This window comes from Mizuhopecten yessoensis, unplaced genomic scaffold (assembly GCF_002113885.1).
Source record: "Mizuhopecten yessoensis strain PY_sf001 unplaced genomic scaffold, ASM211388v2 scaffold10887, whole genome shotgun sequence".
Taxonomy (NCBI): Eukaryota; Metazoa; Mollusca; class Bivalvia; order Pectinida; family Pectinidae; genus Mizuhopecten; species Mizuhopecten yessoensis.
The window spans coordinates 5,035-20,542 of NW_018408771.1; positions in this window are offsets into that span (position 1 = coordinate 5,035).

Below are 15,508 nucleotides of genomic sequence, written 5' to 3' on the forward strand. Positions count from 1 at the left end.
CAAATGTCAATGACGAAATTCGAGAGGAACGTGCCAGAACGTTGGATTAATGATTACGTCCTTTTCAACATATCTACGAATCCTTTACACACTTACTTATGAAAATAACGGACGTCATTTGATCAGAAATATAAGAGGTTTACGTCAAAAGAAGCGCATTAGTAAAAGATTAATGATTGTCTGTATAAACAAGGGCGTCTACATGATCTGAAATGTAGACGGTAGATTTTAAACGAAACGTGTATGAAACAAACATCATACTTAGGTGACTGACATTGCCCAAAAATCAAATTAAACTAAAACTGATTTTCTCCCAAGATAAATTATTGTCCACTTTTCTTTTTAATAGAACATCATCACAAAGCGTCTACGGAACAGGTTAAGGACGACACAACCTGAAACGCCTGTATGTTTCCCCTCTTTTTAATGCCTTATTCAAAAGAAAAAAGAATATACGTAAGTCGAATTCAAAATCGATAAAACTATGCCAAATAGGAACAAAAGTAAAAATAAAGTAAGACCTTGTGTACCAGAAGGGTAGGCGTCTTCTGATTTATCAGTTGGTTTCGTGAAAGTAAAGACCGTGAAAAACGGCTGAGGTTAAAACGAGTCTGTACTGGGTGTCCTTGTACAGGATGGTATGTATCCTAGAGTATCGTCGATATATCTGAATGTGAAATTAAAGGAGATATTTTGTTACCAGTCCCGATAATTAATCCCCATATAAAAATAGAAACAAGTCGGCCAGTACGTGTTTCGTAAGCTCCAGATAGTTATATCGCCGTTCGCCCTTCTTGGCAAAGAAAGCTATCGAAATATGAGAACGAGAAATCAAACGGTAGAGGATGCTAAAGAAAGATAAAAAAAATATCTTTTGAGTTCTGCATAATCCACATTCCATTTATTCCACTTGTTCAGTATACAGTGTCATAATACCAGTGTAACCTTGATTTAATGGTACTCAGAAAGTAGTGAGAATTTTGTGTAAACGATTGGCTGAGCAACTAGAAGAGTTAACTAGGAAACATTTATGAGGATTTTTATCAAGTTTCGGAATCCAATACAAACGAACCAGGTACGTATCCTTAAATTGGAAACCGTATTGGTTGTGTTTTCTTTGTTATCAAGCAAAAATGATTCTTTTTGCAAGCAGGTTATGTGAAAGTGTTTGCAAATATTATGTAATACGTGTATCTGTGTCACTTCTACGGTGTGGAATCATCGATTCCGGAATTTACAGGCTATCGTTTCGTTTGGCATTTTATATACTTATTCACAACCCAACACTTTTTTGAATGACCATTTTTACACGGACGCAGTGAAGTTCTTGTTTGTTTTGTAATTTCAAGAAATCAGGAATTATTTATAAAACAGTTGCGTTGCTTAAAAGTCTCAAGTAAGAGTACAGCTCTACACTTCTGTCCTTATAAAAATATAGTGTATACTTTCTGTGTCATATAAAACATTTTGGATTCTTCATTTGTATGGCAAATTGATGCTTTACATCATGTTTTCTTGTCCCTGTCTGTGTTGTAATTCCTCTGAGTAACTCGCTTCCTCACCACCAGGGGGCGCCCCGGCAGGTCAAGATAGAATCAAACAGGTACGTCACCATCTGTACACACGTAGTGTTGGTTATAAGACAAAGGTCCCCTGTCGGATGACAAGTGTTAGGGGAGGGCATGTTTTCACTCCTTCCCCACGGGTCAGTTTTGTTTGGATGTCACTAGATGACCGATAATCGGACAATGAGTCGTGCGACGTATGGGTTATAGAGTCGCTCTCCGGACAACCCGCTGTAGTCACTCAAAAGCATTTACCGTAACTCGAGATTGACCACCACTGACCAAGAGCGACCTGGTCAGTTAATTAGCTATAATTAATTTAGAATAAAACAGCGGAAAGGTCAAGTGACCATGTTAACGTGCAGGTCATCTAGCGACCGGTCCAGAGAAATAAATAGATCTTGATAGTTTAGAGACTCGCCTGGCGGTCAAGCTGTGTTGTTAGTGGTCAATGATTTTAATAATACGGCAATCTGTTCCTATTTTCGTTTTGTAAATTTTATTGAAACAGATGAATCGTCACTCGTTCATTAAATAATTCTGTGATGGCGAGTATTACAAAAGTGACGTTTTTGTAGTAATTAGAAAACTCAACAAATAATGGCCATATTTAACAACCAAATACATTTGTATGTTGATTTTTTTTATCAAAAATGTAGATAAACCTGTTAAAAGAATAAGACCTGAAGTGGAAAAACTTGTAAGACTGGATTTTATTCAATACGGTGCAACGAAACAAGCTGTGAATCAATATCTTGGATCCGGAATGTAAATTTTCCGGATCATTGTCGCAAGTTTTTTTTTATTAGAACTTGCCAAATCCTCACCAACATCTGAACCAACTCTAGATCTGTCATGTCAGTTTGGTTCCACGTGGTGACGGAGGCTGGCCGACATGTCACGATTATCATTCGAGGTCTGAACCCGTGCTCTACCGACCATCGAGGATTAGTTGCCTGAAGTATACTCTCTTTGTGACAGTATCTCCTAACTGGATGAATGTTTTGATTTGTTGATGTTTTTTTTGCATCAAAAAAGAAATTATTTTTCTTCCACAATTTGCAGGATTGAATTGAAAATAAGACTATGTACATGGGAATCTAGAATTTCGAAATAACGCACTGTTTGGTCGAAAAGACAGGAACTTCTTCAACTGTTTTTATCTCGTTTACTCTCTTCAAATGTTCGTTTCTAGATGTGTTTTACTATGTTAATTTTAGCCGAACATTTTACACGTGATGAGCGGAGCCGCCGTTATAACACCACCAACCAACGGCTGTTCGTGTTTTGTAACGGATCTCGGGGGAAATTAAATCATCACAAACTTGTTAAATTGCCTATAACAGAAAATGCGAAGTTATCCATAGTATACATGTATATGAAAAAGGAAAATATGTTATATTTAAATGTATATGAACTAACTTTAAATGTAGCGTGAAAAGCTACTTGTGTTTGCAATATCAAATATGTAAACAGTTATAATAAAATCGATTGAAGATTGGAACAAAATCTACTTTCATATCAGAAAACCGAAGGTAGCATTTATATCAGTCTCCCTTTAACATTAATGCGAACTATGTAAGATCGGGGCTCTTAAAACACAGTATCCTCCAAACAAACATTAAGTCGAAAAAGGTTATATATTAGACCCTGGACGGGTTGTTTGGCATATTGTGAAAACATAAAATCAAATTAAACAATTCTACATATTTTTTTCATTTATCTCTAGACACGCTTTAGAAGAAATATAAAATGCTTTTGAATACAAAATGTTCCATCCAATAAGTACACTTAATATCCCGGCATCTTTAAACAAAGTTAACCGTTGTTTAACCTTTTTTTTTATTTAATTGCGACTTTAAGTCAAATAAACAACACACACAGTTTTTTTATTGTTCAAAACGAAGTGCGCGCTGAGAAGGGATATCATAAGTCTTCATTCAGGTACACCCTCAGAGCCACTAGACCGATTTTATTACTTTTATCTACCCCTGAAGTCATCAAAACACAAACAATAGCGTTGGTTTAACCTGTATCTCTTCATTAAGCTGTCGCTCTTCATTTAGCTGTCCTCTGACATTTATTTAAATAAGTTGCATTTCCAATAGAAACAAACATATGAACATAAAAAAATAAGAAAATCAACAAAACAAAACAAAATTTCACTTACAGTTGAAATAATTTGTTAGCGAACATTTTGATACAGATTACTAAAACGCTCGCATTTTTTTTCTTTATTTCCACCCGAAAATCTTTGCCTTTATTAGAAATTATGATGTCAAATGCATTTTTGATAATCGTAAAGCCGTATTCTGAAACATGCAAAACGAGTTGTGTTGCAGCAATTTTCTGAACGCTGTTGACAATATTTGCTCATCTTTTATCAATAAACACAAGGAACAAATCGAATCGAATTTGTTATATCACGTATGTAAGACAATCTATTTATCAAATAGAAAACCCTCTCTTCCCGAGCTCTTTAACTGATTTATATCAGCGAAAGATAGTTTATCACAACGAAGGCTACATTTGTCGTTCATAATGGCAATATCCTCCGTGTTCTAATTTGATCAAGGTCGATCAGAAATTCGTTAATGACGTCGACAGGTGCAATTATGCAAAAAGTGTAAGATAACATCCAAATATTTGACCCTGGCATTGGGCCTGAACATGACACAATTAGTGACGACACCGTAGGACTGGAGTCTAAATTTACTGGTATCGAAATTATGATCTTGGCTGAATGTAAATGTCAAAGAACGACCGCCATATGTCCATATGGACCATACCTGGTCTGCTCTTCAACTGGACTTTCTCACGATTTTAGCTTCGGTTGTGATGGTACTCGAGCTCCATCGCCCGGTACCCCCCAACACGACAGTCGAGTCGTGCTTTAATAGAACAAGTGATGTTACATTCCGGATTCAGCGGGAATTCCGTCCCGGATAATAGTCCCTCCCTGTCAGATCTAACCCACTGACAATGGTTGCAGCCGGAGTGCTATGACTCCGGACAATGTCCAGTCTCTTTATAGAGTGTTAAGAGGCGTGGCCGGAGTGGTAAACTGACCACTGGTCACTTTTGTTCGAGTGTCACTACTGACCAAACCTGATGACCAGTTGAGGAGCGATTACAGAGACGTGTTTTGTGTGACAATAATTCCCGTTGAGTTCTCATTATCACCGTTTATGATGTGATAGTATTGAGAATACGAAGTCAGACCTTGTTTCACAATATTCATAATACAAACTAAAGCCATTCAAATACATATGGCACTGGCATTTGCATACAAGCATTCACGTTGAAAAAAGACTGCAGATGTCGGAACTGTAAACAGAATCTCCGCCAGTCTACAAAGGTGTCATCATGTGATTGTCAAGCAACCCAGTAATTTCCTATTTCGTTTTATTTTTTATTTTTTTACAATATGAACACATGACAGGTTTGGTAAATAGGCATATTTGTCATAACTCTGGTATCCGTAGGAATTTCACTAACTGCCGTAATACAGATGTGATAACTCTGTGAAAACACTATTATTTGTGTACATGAATTTAGAATGAAATTTGTCTGCAAATCATTTGCAAATAGTACATGGTGTTTTTCGTAGACTTTGTGTACATTAAGATGTGATTTAATAGGAAATTCGCCCTTGTTTTGCGATCTTTCGAAAAAGTTCAATTCAAAGAAATTTTAGGTAAAGTTCATGTCTTCATAAAGAGCAATGTTAGAGCAATGTAGTATCCCCTACGGCCTAACTCTTTTACCTTCTATATAATACGTCATCAATGATTGCGTCACCAATGTCTTCACGTCGGTGAATACATTGATGGAGGAAGGGATAGACAAGTAGCGACATGCCCTTCGTCATTTTGGTAAAACTGTCACATCCGAATAAGCTCAGGCGGTATCTCGACCGATAAAAATGTATGATTAAACTATTAAAAGTATTAGACAAAAATTTTATCATTTGATGTCAATTTTTATTTTGTTTTCTTCCATCTTATTGATACGCGCATATACTTCAAGCGTGTTACAACAGGGACATTTGAATTAATTTACTTTCATAAAAATTCCACGGCTTTTGAGAAACAGATACATGTACATTGTCAGTATAAAGATTGGTACGCCCTCAACTGGTATTCTTGAGAAATATGAATGTCATCAGAATAACAGAAAAAAAAATCAAATGGAACGATTTCCACATGATCCTAATGACAGCAAAAATCAATCAAAATGTTTACTGAAAGCAGCTCATGGCCTCAGTAAAGCTGAACGTTCATTGGGATACATATCATGAAAATCGAACAATGTAAAACTTGGTAATTAAGTAGAGAAAAAATGCTTTAATTTTCTTTTGAAATTTGTTGTAAAATTAAACATTTCCCACTTTGCTTTGATATTTAATAAAAAGAACTGTTTTAGCAACCCTTACATCAGCTGTGTGATATGTCATGAAGTTTGGAAAAATATGTTCACACAAAAGACAAATTGTCGGATAATTGATTCGATTATTTGTAATATGATACTTGTTTCGTTTTCTAATGCCTGTATGTCACGTGCATAATGACACAACAATCTCAAAAGAATGGTCTATTCCGGTACAAAGGTCATCGAAACCATATTCAGTAACTGAAAACAACCAGTTCAAACCGGAAGTCGTGTCATTTTGTGGAGCAGGCGTTGACGTAATCACATGGACGTCAATCGAATACGGTCTAGATACTTGTACTCTTAAACTGACAACTACATATACTTCAAACTAAAGTACACGTTACGTACAATGAGCGTAGTACACGTAAAATCCTGTAACACTAGCGACACGCCCAAGCGTATAACAAATATCGGGCTAAAACTAATGTCATTTACTAAAGTGTGCGGTGTCTGCTTAACCTCTTTAGAAAAATACAAAAGAGACTTAACATATTTCTATTTTTCGTTATATCATTTTAGGGGTCATTCAGTGTCTGTTTATTTTTCCGAAATTAAAGTTAGACTTGCGTTTAACTCCATTGCTGTAACACTAAAGGTCCAATCCGCGTCAAAAATCTTACTACACAAATATATCAAATGTAGGTCCCTGTGACCTATATTTTCCACTTCACTGATTTCAATGTAGAATCAGGGTTTATTCTGTGTCCTCTGCTCAGCGGAATACGATTTGCTAATAGTTTAAACATATTTTATTGACAAAATAGTGACAACAGGATTGGGCACAAGTTATTACAACATTATTTACGCCCTTTCCTTAAATATATACATCAGATTTACAAAAATGGCACAACTGGGTATCAAATAATAATTATAATTGTAGCATTACAACAACAGAAACAAAAAGAGAAAGAACAACATTAAACAGTCTCACAAATTGAGTATAGAAATATAAAACGCCTTACGAATTAAAACCTACCGCTGGTCTTTATGAATTTTTGCACGTTACGAAAAATATCATTATTTTGTTGAGAAGACAGATCCGGAATACCAGATAACAATATATCTAACGAGATTTCATTAACAAAATTTAGATTGATAGACGTTCTCACATGGAGATCCACAGACACAGGCGGGACTATCTACGATGTTGACTCTAAATAAATCATAATTTAGGGAACTGCAGTTGTACCTTAATTTAGTGTGAGTGATATTTAGTTTTCGTTCACCATAACCAAAATAACTGGGCGATTTGGTGTCCAATTCTCGAGAGATGGCTTTTTTTAATCTTCCTAAAGTGACCGATGATCTTTAAGCAGTATCTAAATTGTTCCAAGAGCGAAGCGTAGAAGGTAAGAAAGATGAATTTGTACTAGAAAGTCTCAAATGTGGTATTGCAAAGTCATTACTGTTTCTTAAAGGATATCTGATATTTTGGTTTACTGTATTGGGTAGAATTTTCAGTGGTGATACCATTTTTCATTTTGTACAATAACTGCAGTTTCCTTCTTTTCTTTTTCAAAATAAAAGAGTTATATATTTTTAACAAAGTTTCTCTTTTAAGAATATGTTTCAGGCTTCCAAGAACATTCATTTTCTTCATAACGGATGTATATATAGCTAAAATATCATCCCCCAATTACCTGCAGAATTGAAGACTAAACCCAAATGCCTGTGTTGATCACTAAAATTCAATAATTGGTCGTTAAAACGTAATTCTAAATCTCCATTTAGTTCTATCGCATTAGAGATAAATAAAACATTAGTCTTGCTAGCATTGAAATCTACTAACCATTTTTTGCCCATTTACTTAAAGAATCAATGTCTAGGTTAAGGAAAGTCTCTATTTCTTGACAGGAAGAAGATATGTGTAAGAGAGAAGTATCATCTGCGAAAAGTCTAGAGGCAGAAAGCAATACATCAGATATGTCATTAATATTTACTAAGAATAAGGATGGGCCTAAAATAGAACCTTGAGGAACTCCTGCTTTTATGAAACCAGCACGAGAAAGAGAATTCGATATAAAAACGTGTTGTTGCCTATTAGATAAGTAGTTGTTGATCCAATTCAATAGCTCGCCAGTTATCCCATAATACTTTAATTTAATAATGAGCCCGTTATGCCATACACGATCAAAGGCCTTAGAAATGTCGCAGAAAACTAAACAGGCATGTTTTTTCTTCTTCTAAAGCTAGACAGATATTGTGACAGATTTCAAGAGTTGATATAAGGTCGAATGATTCGGCATAAAACCGGACTGGTGTTTTCCAAAAAATAGTTATGGATATGTTTAAAAACAACCCTTTCAAAAACTTTCCCAACAGTAGATAACAAAGATATAGGTCGGTAATTTGAAGGAAGATGCCTGTTCCCCTTCTTGAACAAAGGCGTTACTTTCGCAAGTTTCCAGGCTTATGGATATATACCACGGGAAAGAGACATGTTAAAAATAATCATTAACGGATAACATACAGTACTGACAGTTGCTTTTAACATACGATTACTAATACCATCGACACCAGAGGCTTTACCTAGTTTCAAAACTTGAAGAATGTCACATATTTCTTCAGAATTCGTACGAATAGTGATATAAATCTTGTCAGTCCTGTTCTGAACTATAGGAATATCTGCTGATGAATCAACAAGACTAGTAATGGAACAAAAATAATCATTTAACATATTTGCTTTCTCCTCGTCATTTGTAAAAAAATCATTTGATACAGGATCTTGGAGGGTTGGAAAAGACTGGGATGATCCTGAACACTTTATAAGTCTTTTAATCAGTCTCCAGTAAGATTTTGGATCTGTAGTTGAAAATTGGTCGATGAGACAATGGACATTTTCATAGAACTTTAGACGAGCATGTTTCTTCATGTTATTAACTTAGGTGCGCTGAGACTTAAATTTGTTAATATCAGAAGGGTTTCCACGGGATCTGTATAATTTGTGCAATCTATCCCGAATCCTTATCTGTTTTCTAAGTTCAAATGACATCCAGGGTTTGTCGTTTGACCTAGCTGTCACTTCTTTGGAAGGTATAAATTCTGCGGCAAATTCTAAAAATTTCAATGTGAAAAGGTCACAGGCTTCGTCGACAGTATCACAGTTTGCAAAATTATTTTCCCAATCGAAATCTAAAATCTTATTATTAAAGTTAACAAAGTCGGCAGATTTATAAAGCCAGACTTTTCTCTTACACACTGTTTTAATAGCAAAGAATATTTTGATTGAAGCAATACATGCCTCATGATCACTGATCGAATCATCTACTGTAATAACATTACTTTCAACACAAGTCAAAGTTTCAGATATCAAGATGGGGTCCAGGAGACTAGATCTCGTAGGACAGATACAAATGTACGAGTAGGTTCATTAATTAAACTTATAAGTCCGTATGTATTACTTAGATCAGACAACACATGCCTAGATGAAATAGTTAACAAGTCCTCGTTAAGATCACCCGTGACTATCAAATTGGGAGAAATAACTAGAGCTCTGTCTATAGATTCACGTAAATTGTTCCAAAAGGTCTGGACAGAATTCTCGGGCCTATAAATGGTACATAGAATTAAACATTGCCCTGGGAAATCAACTTGAGTTCAAATAACTTCGTCTCCTCTATATTCAGGGTCACGTAGACGCTTGACTTTTATCATGTCATTAAAATAAACAAGAATTCCACCCCCGGCGAAAGTTCTATCTAAGCGAAATGGTTCGTGGTAACCGTTAATACGTACAAATTCAGAAGCAACATGGTCGTCTAGATGTGTTTCGGTGAGACAAATAATGTCATACTCGCCTGCTATGTCTTCAATAGCCTCAATTTTATTCCTAACACTTCTAACATTCAGATGGAAAAGAGATAATTCATGTGAGCCTGGGTTTGATTCAATATCCATATGTGATAATAAAAGAAGAATTAAAATAATAATGAATTCAATGTTGAGAAAACTAGAGTTCAGAAACCGGACTACACCTAAAACTGTATTAAAAATTATGTTCCCTGAATACAGTTATTGACTAAAAATGTGACCTAAATGAACACTAAACAAGATAAATTCTGACTTCATCCAACATCTGCCACATACTCTAGTGTAGAAGCCTCCGATGGCCACTCTGTACGACATTATATCATTACCCATTATCTATGGGATTTTTTTACATAATCGAATCGGCAAACCGAAGACTTCCACACTAACAAAAAGTAAAGACCAGCTTTAGTGAAAATTTGTTTGACTGAAACACGAAGAAAGAACATTGAAAGAAGAGACTAGAAAGAACATAAAAATCAGAACAGACAATAGCTTGAGAACAAATGTTGCTCTCAGAACGATCATAAATATCGCAGTAATAGCGTTTGTTTGATCGACTGGCGGAGTTAAGTATTATTCTTACAGTAAAGCAAAGGGGATAAAACAGAGATCTATGTCAAACGTAACAACCATTTGGATAAAAATCATCGTAAGGCAACTTGCAACTCAAACTCAAAGTACATATCATTAAGAAAAATACATACGTTTTGCTCCCCGAATTGCTACACATGAGGTCTTCTATTACCCACCCCACCCCCTTTGCAACACTTAAGACCTGTTACTTTCTTTCTCCCTTACATGTTTTTTCGCTTTTGTGGTGTCTTCTTATGCATCAATTTCCAAATCAACGCGAATCGGTCTCGTAAATCGGAAGTGATTCACACTTTGGCACGCTTTGTTTGGTACAAAGGATACATTCGCATGTCATCTTTCTTCAGCGAATACACATTCTCGCAGATGTATGAAATTTACAGCTCCTTATCAGCCGCGAAAATCATATCTTGCGAAAAAATATATAAAAAAGCTACAGTAAATAAGCCATCTCACATTCCATTGTGAACTTGAAAATAATCTTATCCGATAAAATATGAGGGTTCTTAACAACCTGTAATTATTTGAGGGTATCATGAATTGCTACAGTTACCAGAAACCTGTGCACTGTAGCTTTCGAAGCTTTACAATAAATCTTAACTGAGTCATTTACTTTTTTTACCAAATGACACCATTCGTTGAAAAAACATACCGAAACACAAAAGAAATGTAACAGACACATTTTTAAAAGTTCGTTTTCTCTAACAACCCCGTACAATATGCCAGTCCAGAACCGACGGCATGTCGTGAGCGCCATATTTGTGTATCACCATTACAAAGGCTGTACGTGGCAGCTCCTTGTCCAAATGGTCTCTTGATTATTCTCAATGCCGCTTTATTTCCGAATTCCTAGACACAAATTCCAGCAGCATCGATTAACTGCGCGACCAGTTCTTCCCGGCCAACTCTAACATGTCATAACAGGAAGCCTTAATGTCCCCGTGTTTTTGTCCGACATAAAAAACATTTCGTGTTTGATTCCAAAAAGATTCTGTCACGAGCGAAGGAAGGAAATTGATTACGAAATCACCGCTTTTTTCGTCTGTTTTTCTTTGTCGTCTGATGTATAAATGCGTATTTTCGTATTCCATGTTTCAATCCAAATTTCTGATAATTTGTTTTTGTAGCGTCTGGTGATTTTTGAGACGTATTTTCGTATTCCATGTCTCTGTCCGTATGTCAAATAATTTGGTTTTATGACGTCGGGTCTTTTTTGTGACGTATTTATTTATTCCAATGTTTCAGACAAAAGTTTTTAAAAATGTATTTATAAGCTTTAAGAATCCCAGGCTGGACAAAACACTTGAGATGAGGGGAAACAAGTTAGGATATTTACTGGGAGTAGATACGAAAGCCAGGATGGGTTATCTGGATTTTTCTCCTCTAGTTCTTACTAGACATATTTTTTTATTGCTATATTCCATAGCTATTATTACTATTACTACTACATTGTAGGTACGTTAAAGTAATACCTAAGATAGGGTAACATCCAGCTGGGCCGTATTGAATTCCGTAGTTTTATCAAATACGCATTACACCATATACTTTATGGCATTTTCTTCAAAAAGGACTGGCATTTCAATATGGAATTTTCGATAAATAAAATATTCAAAGAGACTGCTTCAAAATATTACTTTATTCAATTATCAAGAATGTCAGTTTTATTTTATTATAATTTAATGAAGGTTTCAGTCGGTGCCCTTGATGAACACCTACACTAAAATGGCCATACCTAGGTCCTTATTACATGTACATCAAAACACTTTATGGTTGATTATTGTCAACCTGTGATGCATGACAAAAGGATGCACGACCTATGTAAAAGAAAAACTGTTTTTTCTCTTTGCTCCAGTAGGGCCGAGACATTTGGTCTGGTATTTAAGTGTTGGTATAGAGCAATGATAATACAGGGATATATTTTATTCTATGTCATGTGACCATGTGACGTCACACTTGTAATTCGTAAGCAAGTTTCGTTGAATTTTCAAAGTGGTATTAAAAAAGAAATCCACAGGTTTTCACCTACGTTGACTAAAAAGAAGTCCTTGATTTCGTCGGTAAGTGAGAGTATTATATAGAGTATTACGACAGGGAAATAGAGGTTCCCCAACGAGTGATGGTTGGTTATCATGTTTATCTAACTCGATTTAGTTACTTTTCAAGTCGTATAAAGACACGAGGTTTACCGAATGTCTTTTACATTTGAAAATTAATTAACGAGAGTAAGATAAACATGATTATCATCCATCACGAGTTTTGGGGCCTTTTTCTCCCACAACGTTCAAATATCATATCTAAAAAACTTAATGTTTCTCTTGGAAATACCTTATTCCTGTTAATGATCGGGGAAACAGTGCCATGAACCATGACGTCACAATGGCAGATGACGTCGCAAAGCACTGTTACTTGACGTCATAATTAGAAGATTGACCTATGAAATCACGTCCAGGGTGTTACCCACTAGTGGGAAACCAAAAATGCTTACCAACCTCCTAGCAGGTTTATCCAATAAGTCGGGAGTGAGGCAACTATTATGTCTTTGCGTATTGCAGAGTTATCTTCTCTTGGGAGCAGGTATTGATTGTTACGTCATTGGTCTGTGCGAGAAAATTACGTCGTTTTCTCAAAAATTGATGACGTTACTGTCACAAACAAGTGACGTAACAATCAATACCTGCTCCAAAGAGAAGATAACTCTGCAATACGCAAAGACGGAATAGTGGTTGTGGGAGAAAATGGTTTTCACAGCCTAAACGAAAACATGATTGTCACAATGGGATTGTGAATCCTTGAAGAACACCAATACTGAAAAAGAAATCCGTTCATTCTAATAGTTTCTAAACGCATACTTAAAACCATTCATCTGGGTAGATTATTTCAGTGCCCGATATATGTTTTTTCTAGTTTTCTTTTAAAAGTGCAGTAACTGACGTCCCAGAAATATATCTCAGACAGCTCTATTAGTGTTTTACCTACAGACATATAACAGTAAATTTGACGCTCACGGAGGTCAAACACAAGTTGTCTAGAACCCGCGCCTACCAAACGTTGTCATAAGCTCTCATGGCCGATTGGAAACAGATTTCTCCCACAACCACTAAAGGTTTCCTCACTACCGGCTCATAAACTATAAACCTGCCGGGAGTTCGTTAACATCTTTGGTTACCCAGTAACACCCTGGGCGACAGTTCATTAATCAAACTTTTATTTATGCTTTGCGACGTCATTTTCCATTGTGAGGTCATAGTTCATGATTTTTTTTTCTCTGATCGGAAACAGGAATAATGCATTCCCAAGAAAAACATATGATTTTTTCGATGAAATATCTGAACGTTGTCGGAGAAAAATGTCCCAAACTCGTGATGGTTAGTTATCATGTTTATATGTAAAAGACACTTGGTAAACCTTGTTTCTGCATACAATTTGAAAATAAACTACTTCGAGTTAGATAAACATGATAACCAACCATCACCTATTGGGGAACCTATGTATTTCAAATTTAGTATAAAATAATTTGATCTATGAATTTTGCTTCCCTACTCAAACTTATAAGTATATACTTCTGCTATCTATAAACTGTTCATTTGATCGAAAATATTTAGTCGAAATTTTAAAGCCAGATATTTTCAGATTTTGTTTGTAACTCTCTAGCGACCAGAGAATTCCGGAAATCTTCGAGGAACACAGACTGCCGGAAATCTCCGAGGAACACAGACTGCCGGATATCTCCGAGGAACACAGACTTCCGGATATCTCCGAGGAACACAGACTTCCGGAAATCTCCTAGGAACAGAGACTGCCGGAAATCTCAGAGGAACACAGACTGCCGGAAATCTCCCATAGGAACAAGAAATCATCTCCGAGAAAAAAATATTCTATAAAAATGTTATAAATGTTAAACATTCTGGTATACAAAATGTAGGTACATTTGTATTGTACTGGATGATCAACAAGAGGCCCAGGGTCATTGATAGCTCACGTGGAATTTTATTTTTTATTTGTTTTTCAACATGCGTTACATGTTTATCAAAAAGAGTATCAGAAAGTTTTAGCTGTTAAAACAAGCTATTCATTTTTTGTGCGCTTCTTGGAAGATTTTACTTCTTAACACCTTATGTATCTTTGTTGGAAGATTTAAACACATTTTATTGATCTGACCTAGTTTTTTTTGGTATAGCCATTTATTTACTTCTAGCACATCATGTTAATTTACAACAATAACCAACATCGCAAAATATGAACTTTTGGTAGGCTCTTTTATTATTCAGGGATCATTTATTCAGCAGATTGAAACAAATGACCTTGAAATTGGTTCAAGGTAATTCATTTAAACAAACTAGATAGCCCATTATCATAACACGCAACTGGCCAAATATCACCTTCCGCTTCTTGGTTGTTCAGAAGATACTAAACAAGTTTAACAAATCGTTACTTTGGAATTGGATAAAGGTCATTTATTTGGATAGATTTTATAACCCTTCATCCTAGTGTGGGACTGGCCAAATATCATCACCCTATTTTTTTCGATATTCAGAAATAGTCCTTTAAAGGGTTTCACACATTTGTTTCGAGACGTTGAAGGTCGGTAAAGGTACATTTTGTAATTCATTTCCAGGAATCATAACCCTTCATCCTAGCATGCTAATTGCCAAATACCACTACCTTAGGCCTCTAGTTTATATTGACCTTGAAAATCGGTCAAAGACATTCATTTAAACCAAATTGATAGCACTTTATGTCATGATGCTACAGGCCAAATACCACCAGCGATCTTTGGCCTTCTAGTTGTTCAGAAGATAAGAATTTTCAACACATTCTTTTGAAGCTTTAAACAAATTTGACCCCTGCGACCTTGAATATGGTTGACGGTCATTCTCCTGAACAAACGTGATAGCCGCCTTCATTCAGGCATATTACTTGCCAAATATCATCACCCTAGGTTTTTTGGATATTCAGAAAAAGTCGTTCGAAGTTTTGCAACAAATTTGACCTATGTGACCTTGAATATGGGTAAAGGTCATTCATTTAAAAACAGGTTGACAGCACTGTTTCCCCAACATACATCTACTACTGGCCAAATATATATTCAACATTGGCCTTTTGGTTAT